Source organism: Haemaphysalis longicornis, unplaced genomic scaffold, assembly GCF_048455015.1.
Source record: "Haemaphysalis longicornis isolate Haplotype H1 unplaced genomic scaffold, Haemaphysalis longicornis Haplotype H1 scaffold_3, whole genome shotgun sequence".
Classification (NCBI taxonomy): domain Eukaryota; kingdom Metazoa; phylum Arthropoda; class Arachnida; order Ixodida; family Ixodidae; genus Haemaphysalis; species Haemaphysalis longicornis.
The window spans coordinates 211,944,876-211,951,515 of record NW_027526335.1 but is presented as its reverse complement, the minus strand read 5'-3'; positions in this window follow the sequence as shown (position 1 = coordinate 211,951,515).

Below are 6,640 nucleotides of genomic sequence, written 5' to 3'. Positions count from 1 at the left end.
GGCGTTGAGGTGGTCGTCTTCTACGTACGGAAGCATGGCGTCGAGCATCGTAGTCGGTCTTCTACCGTAGACAAGCTCGAACGGCGTCAGCTGTGTCGTCTCCTGGATAGCCGTGTTGTACGCAAACGTGACATACGGGAGCACTTCGTCCCAAGTCTTATGTTCAACGTCAACGTACATTGACAGCATATCTGCGATTGTCTTGTTCAGACGTTCTGTTAGTCCGTTCGTTTGGGGGTGGTACGCCGTCGTTCTTCGGTGAACCGTGTTGCTGTAGCGTAATACTCCTTGCATCAGCTCCGCAGTAAATGCCGTTCCGCGGTCTGTGATTAGGACTTCCGGGGTTCCATGTCGCAGCACAACTTGGCTTATAAAGAACTTCTCCACTTCTTGTGCAGTCCCCCTCGGAAGAGCGGCGGTCTCTGCGTAGCGCGTCATGTAGTCTGTCGCTACGATAATCCACTTGTTCTGTGATCGTGACGTAGGGAACGGGCCTCAAAGATCCATTCCAATCTGTTGAAATGGTCTCGATGGGACGGCGATCGGTTGCAGAAGTCCGGCGGGTCTTGTCGGCGGCGTTTTTCGTCGCTGGCAGTCACGGCAGCTCCGGACGTAGTGAGTGACGTCAGAGGTAAGGCCGGGCCAGTAGTACCTCGCCTTGATTTTTCCAATAGTGCGGGCTGTGCCCAGATGTCCGGAAGACGGGTCGTCGTGGCACGCTTCCAAAATTTCGTCACGAAGCTCCGCGGGCATGACGAGCAGGTAATTCGCTCTTGTTCCGGGGCTGAAATTCTTCTTCACAAGGACGGAGTTTCTCAGGCTGAATGCTGGTAAGCTGCGTTTGAAGGTCCTAGGAACGGCAACGTTGCATCCCTCGAGGTACTCGATTATGACGCGTAAGTCGGGGTCGGCACGCTGCTGGGCGGCTAGGTCGCTCTCCGTCACGATCCCGAAGAACGCGCTGTCTTCATCAGAGTCTTGTGGTGGTGGGTCGACGGGGGCGCGGGACAGGCAGTCGGCGTCGGAGTGTTTCCTGCCGGATTTATAAACGACTGTAACGTCGAACTCCTGCAGGCGCAAGCTCCACCGCCCAAGACGGCCAGAGGGGTCCTTCAAATTGGCGAGCCAACACAGCGCATGGTGGTCTGTAACAACCTTGAATGGCCTTCCATACACGTATGGGCGAAATTTTGAAATCGCCCATATAATAGCCAGGCACTCTTTCTCAGAGGCAGAATAGTTTTTCTCCTCCTTCGACAGACCACGGCTGGCATAGGCAATTACCCTTTCGCAGCCGCTTTGCTTTTGGACAAGGACGGCACCCAAGCCTATGTCACTGGCGTGCGTGTGCATTTCCGTTTCGGCATTTTCGTCGAAATGAGCGAGCACGGGCGGGCTTTGCAGGCGTTTTTGCAGCTCGCCGAATGCTTTTTCTTGGTCGTTTTCCCAGCTGAAAGGGGTGCTATCTTTCGTCAAGCGCGTGAGTGGCTCTGCAATGCGTGCGAAGTTTGCGACGAAGCGCCGGTAGTATGCGCACAGGCCGAGAAATCTTCGCACGCCCTTCTTGTCTTTCGGCCTTGGGAAGTTCGCAATGGCTGAAGTTTTTGCCGGGTCAGGTAGGACTCCCGCGGCGTTGACGACGTGGCCCAAGAACTTGAGTTCCCCGTATGCGAAACGGCACTTTTCAGGCTTCAGCGTCAACCCCGACGTACGAATGGCCTCGAGTACAGACTCCAACCTTGCAAAATGTTCGTCGAAAGTCCGGGCGAATACCACTACGTCGTCGAGGTATACGATGCAGGTGTGCCACTTAAGGCCAGCTAGCACAGTGTCCATGACTCTTTGAAACGTCGCTGGTGCTGTGCACAGCCCAAACGGCATCACCTTGAACTCGTATAGGCCATCTGGGGTTATAAATACCGTCTTCTTCCGGGTCTATCTCGTCCACTTCAATTTGCCAGTAGCCGGTCTTCAGGTCCATCGATGAGAAGTACTTCGCATGGCAGAGGTGGTCGAGGGCGTCGTCGATTCGGGGGAGGGGGTACACGTCCTTTTTCGTGATTTTGTTCAGTCGCCGGCGGTCAACGCAAAACCTTAATGTGCCGTCTTTTTTCTTTACGAGTACGACGGGCGCAGCCCAGGGGCTTTTCGATGGCTGTATAATGTCATCGCTCAGCATGTCGTCGACTTGAGTCCGGATGGCTTCCCGTTCGTGTGAAGAGACGCGGTACGGTGACTATCGGGTAGGTCGGGCTCCATCTTCGGTTATTATTCGGTGCTTCGCTAGAGGGGTCTGACGTAGTTTTGCGCTCGACGAAAAACATTCGCTATAGCGACGCAGCAAAGCCAATACTTTTTTCCGTTGTTCTTGCGGTAGCGCCGGATTCACGTCGAATGGCTGCGGGAGCTTGAAGGTTTCTACGGGTGTGCGTTCAAAGTCGGCGACTGCGATCACATCACTTGCTTCTTGCGTTTCTTCGAGGAACGCAATTGCAGCTCCCTTGTTTAAATGCTGGTACTCTTCGGTGAAATTAGTGACCAAAACGTGAGATTGGCGTTGCTTAAAGTGTGCAATGCCTCTTGCGACGGAGACACCGCGGTCGAGAAGCAACCTCCGATCACTCTCTACGATAGCGTCGATGTCAGAAGCAGCATCCTCACAGTAGACGGCGATCATCAAGCTTGCGCGGGGTGGCAGGGTGATGTGATCGTCGGCGATCCTGACGGCAGCACGGTGATCGGGATTCGGCTGCGGCGTCGTGGAGTGATCGGAGGAAAATGTTATCGACTTGGTCTGCAGATCAATTATTGCGCCGTTGTCCGTCAAAAAATCCATTCCGAGAATCACGTCACGGGAGCAGTTAGGCAGAACGACGAACGCCGCAGGGTACGTTGTGCCGTCTATGGTGACGCGCGATGTGCACGTTCCACTTGGCGTCACGAGGTGGCCTCCTGTTGTGCGTATGTGCGGACCGTCCCATCTGGTCATAACTTTCTTCAGTTTAGACGCAAATGGTCCGCTCATTACCGAATAGTCAGCTCCCGTGTCTACGAGGGCGACTACGTCAAAGCCGTCGATGGACGCCTTGACGTCAGATGCAGTCTTCCTCGAGTTCCGGGTTCGTCGGGGCGTCGTATCTCTGGTTGTACGTGTTGATGGTCGGGCACTGTGCATCGTCGTTGTCGTCGTCTTCTCAACGGACGTCTCGGTCAGGTCGGGTACGCGTCGCGCCGTGTAGCTGTCGTCGTGTTCGGGAGTCTCGTCAGGGTTAGGTCGGGTCGTCGGGATGAGGGCATGTCGTGAATCACTGTCTTCAGCGCGTCCTTGCGTCGTTGGAGGGTTTCCAGTTTTTCGCCGTAGAGCAACTTCACCTCCAGAAGTTGCCGCCTTTTGTTTCCCCCGCGTGGGCTGGGAGACCTTCCACGTGCGAAGTCAGCACTGCTACGGCGGTCCGGCGACTTGTACGGGTAGGGCGACGGTGAACGGTTGAAACGGGCTGGTCCACGGCTGGTGTTCGAAAGGTATTCTTCAATCTCAGATGGGTGCTGGCCGGGTCGGGGGCGTGGTGCGTCGACGGAGAAACCACGTAGTCCGAGTCTCTTGTATGGGCAGCGACGGTAGATGTGGTCGGCCTCTCCGCAGTGGTAGCACAGAGGACGATTATCCGGTGTTCGCCATACGTCAGTCTTCCTCGGCGTCTGGGTTTGTGCTACCGGGGGTCGGGCGGGCGACAGTGGGCGGCGGTAGGGCGGGGCCTCTTGACGACGTGCCTCTTGACGACGTGTTGGAGCAGGGCGGGGTCGGTGAACAGCCGCGGAGTACGTCATAGCTTGAGGCTCGCAGTGTACTTCGGATGCCACAGAAGTTCCCAAAGCGTTTTGAACTTCTTCCCGGATCACGTCAGTTAGGCAAGCGACTTGGGGTTGCGGCGTCGTCGGGAAAAGTTTCCGCAGCTCCTCTCTCACTACTGCGCGGATGGTCTCGCGTAGGCTATCAGCCGGAATCCGCATGTTGTCGATGTAGTTCGCACTGGCCGCGCCAACAAAGTTCCGGTCATACTGCTTAGCACGCATTTCGAGAGCCTTCTCAATCGTGCTGGCTTCGGTCACGAATTCTACGATGGTTTTGGGCGGGTTGCGGACAAGTCCAGCAAACAGCTCCTCCTTCAGACCGCGCATCAAGAAGCGTAACTTCTTTTCTTCCGTCATTTCGGGGTCCACGCGGCGAAATAATTGCTTCATCTCCTCAACGAAGATCACGACCCTTTCGTTGGGGTGTTGTGTCCGAGTTTCAAGCAAAAGCGCAGCTCGCTCTTTTCTCACAACGGTAGTGAATGTCTTCAGGAACTCCCTTTTGAAGTAAGTCCAGTCGGTCAAAGAACTCTCATGGTTCTCGAACCAAGTTCGAGCAGCATCTTCTAAGTAAAAGAAGACATGCCGGAAAGTTTCTTCGTCGTCCCACCTGTTGAAGATGCGGACGCGCTCCAGCTTCTCCAACCATTCTTCGGGGTCTTCAGCGGGGGCTCCCCGGAACGATGGCGGTTCCCGGGGCTGCTGCAGGACGATTGGCGACGTTGTTTCTTGCACCATGGTGTTGGTTGCAGCGTTCCTTTTCTTGGGCCCTTCTGGCATCAAACCGAACTCAGGTGGTAAATCTTGCAGGCGGGGGCTGGGTCTTGTTGGACTGGCTTGGCGGCGTCCCGAGGTTGTAGTGGGCATGAAGGGTGCGTACGCAGCACCTCCACCAGATGTCACGAAGACAAGGACGATGCAGTTGTCTTGAATGAGAAACACGTTTATTGGAGCGAACTTGTGCTCCCCTAACAACTCAAAAGAATACAGAGGCGGCGAAGCCGCGGTCAACAAAGTGACTTGCACAGGCGAGTGTCGTCGAATCGAATGCCCCGGCGTCCGCACTGCAGGCTTTTTATCTTTTGGCGCGCGTGGTTCTCGAAACGTCGATTCGCATCTATAACATAGTAGATCCAAGAAGATTATTCTGGGCTGTTCACGTTAGATCGGAATGCTTTCCCTATCACAACAGATAACACATGCGGCACAGAAAGAAAGAATGGAACACGCGCTTCCCTTGGCGCAGAGATAACACAGACCGGCGCAGCCGGGCGGTAAAAGCAAAACACAAATAAACAAATCCAATGTATGGTTCGCGGCAATATTATGACGTGTACCACACCTTTAAACACGCAATGTGTTTGTTGCACGTCATTCTTAAACAAAGTACATCGTTATTTATTACGTGGATAAAATTCGTAGATATTTTACTTCAATTTTATACTGTGGTTGCGTATGCTAACGCAAGTGCATTTTTTTTATTTTAGAGAAAAGGCTACCTTGTTCAGTGGAAAGGTGCTACAAGATGGGAATGTACGTTTGAGCCCAAAGTCAGCCTGAACTCTGCTTTTACAGACTCATTTTACAGATGCTTTTACAGATGCATTTTACACACTCCACCACCATCCCGAGGTCGCTTAGAGACTGCTACTACGAATTTCCTTTGCGCCGTCCAGAAGAAGCTGTCGTTCTCAAAAAACACAAGTGGAAGGCTGTCCGTCCCCAACTTCGAGCTGGACATTTTTCGTTGGGTGTTTCAAAAAAAAGGTCTTAAACTCAAGTACGGTTAGCTCCTTCTCGAGCAGTCGGACTTCGATCGTCGTGACCTTCCACCGGGGCGGTATCGTTTCCTCAACAAGTTCGGAGAAATCACGTCAATATCGTTTCCATTTGGGATTCGGGCTTTCCGGGGGTACAAAAAGGCTTCGTGTTTCCTGGAGGGTGCCCGGTCGAATCTTTGACCTTGTTTTGTCTTCAAGATGAGACCGTTGGACGAGGAGTGTGCTGCTTGACCACTGAATTGCTCAGCAAACAAGGCGTAGGCCACATGCCAAGTTAACAACGCAGCGTGAAAATGGAGGAAGAAATTGAAAGATAAACAGCTCCAATGACCAGCTGCAGGTCCGTTGCTATTAGTTTCATCTCGTTTTCGTCAGCATAGGACTGCAAGAAACAAAATGTCCACGTATGTCTCGCCAGAAATTCGCTCAGCTGAACTTAATGGCTTCTTGATTTTGTCATTTGGTCATAATACGGTCATACCCATACACGAAGAAAGGTGTCTTTTGAAAAAGAGGTATGTTGAACTCGTTCTACAATACCTGTCAACCACTCTAAACGCAATTAAGCGCTTCCCAAAGTTGGAGGAGCATGTAAGATGGCGTTGCATTGTTGCGGCGCACCGTTTTTCAAAACGTAAAGGCCGCAGCAAGCAAGAATACTTGAAGAAGGTGAGCTCCATAAAATTTGCTTTTGTTCCAGCTTCTGAAGAGCGTGGCACACCCGTTTCGGAGAATGTCGACAAAGAAAAATCGGAGGAAGTCATGCAGCTTGGCGCTGAAGTGGCACAATTAAAAGCAAAAGTGCAAAACTTGAAAAACACTGCCATATCTGAATCCACCAAGCAAGCTGGAAAACGCACTGGTGATGGAAGCAGGGAGATCCAAAAACGCAAACTCAAAGCGTTTCGAATGTCGATGAATTCCTCGCTGGAAAACCTGCTTCAGAGCTATGGACTGGAGCTTAGCTCCGTCATTGTCAGAGATGCAGACTTTTGCCTTCAGAAGAT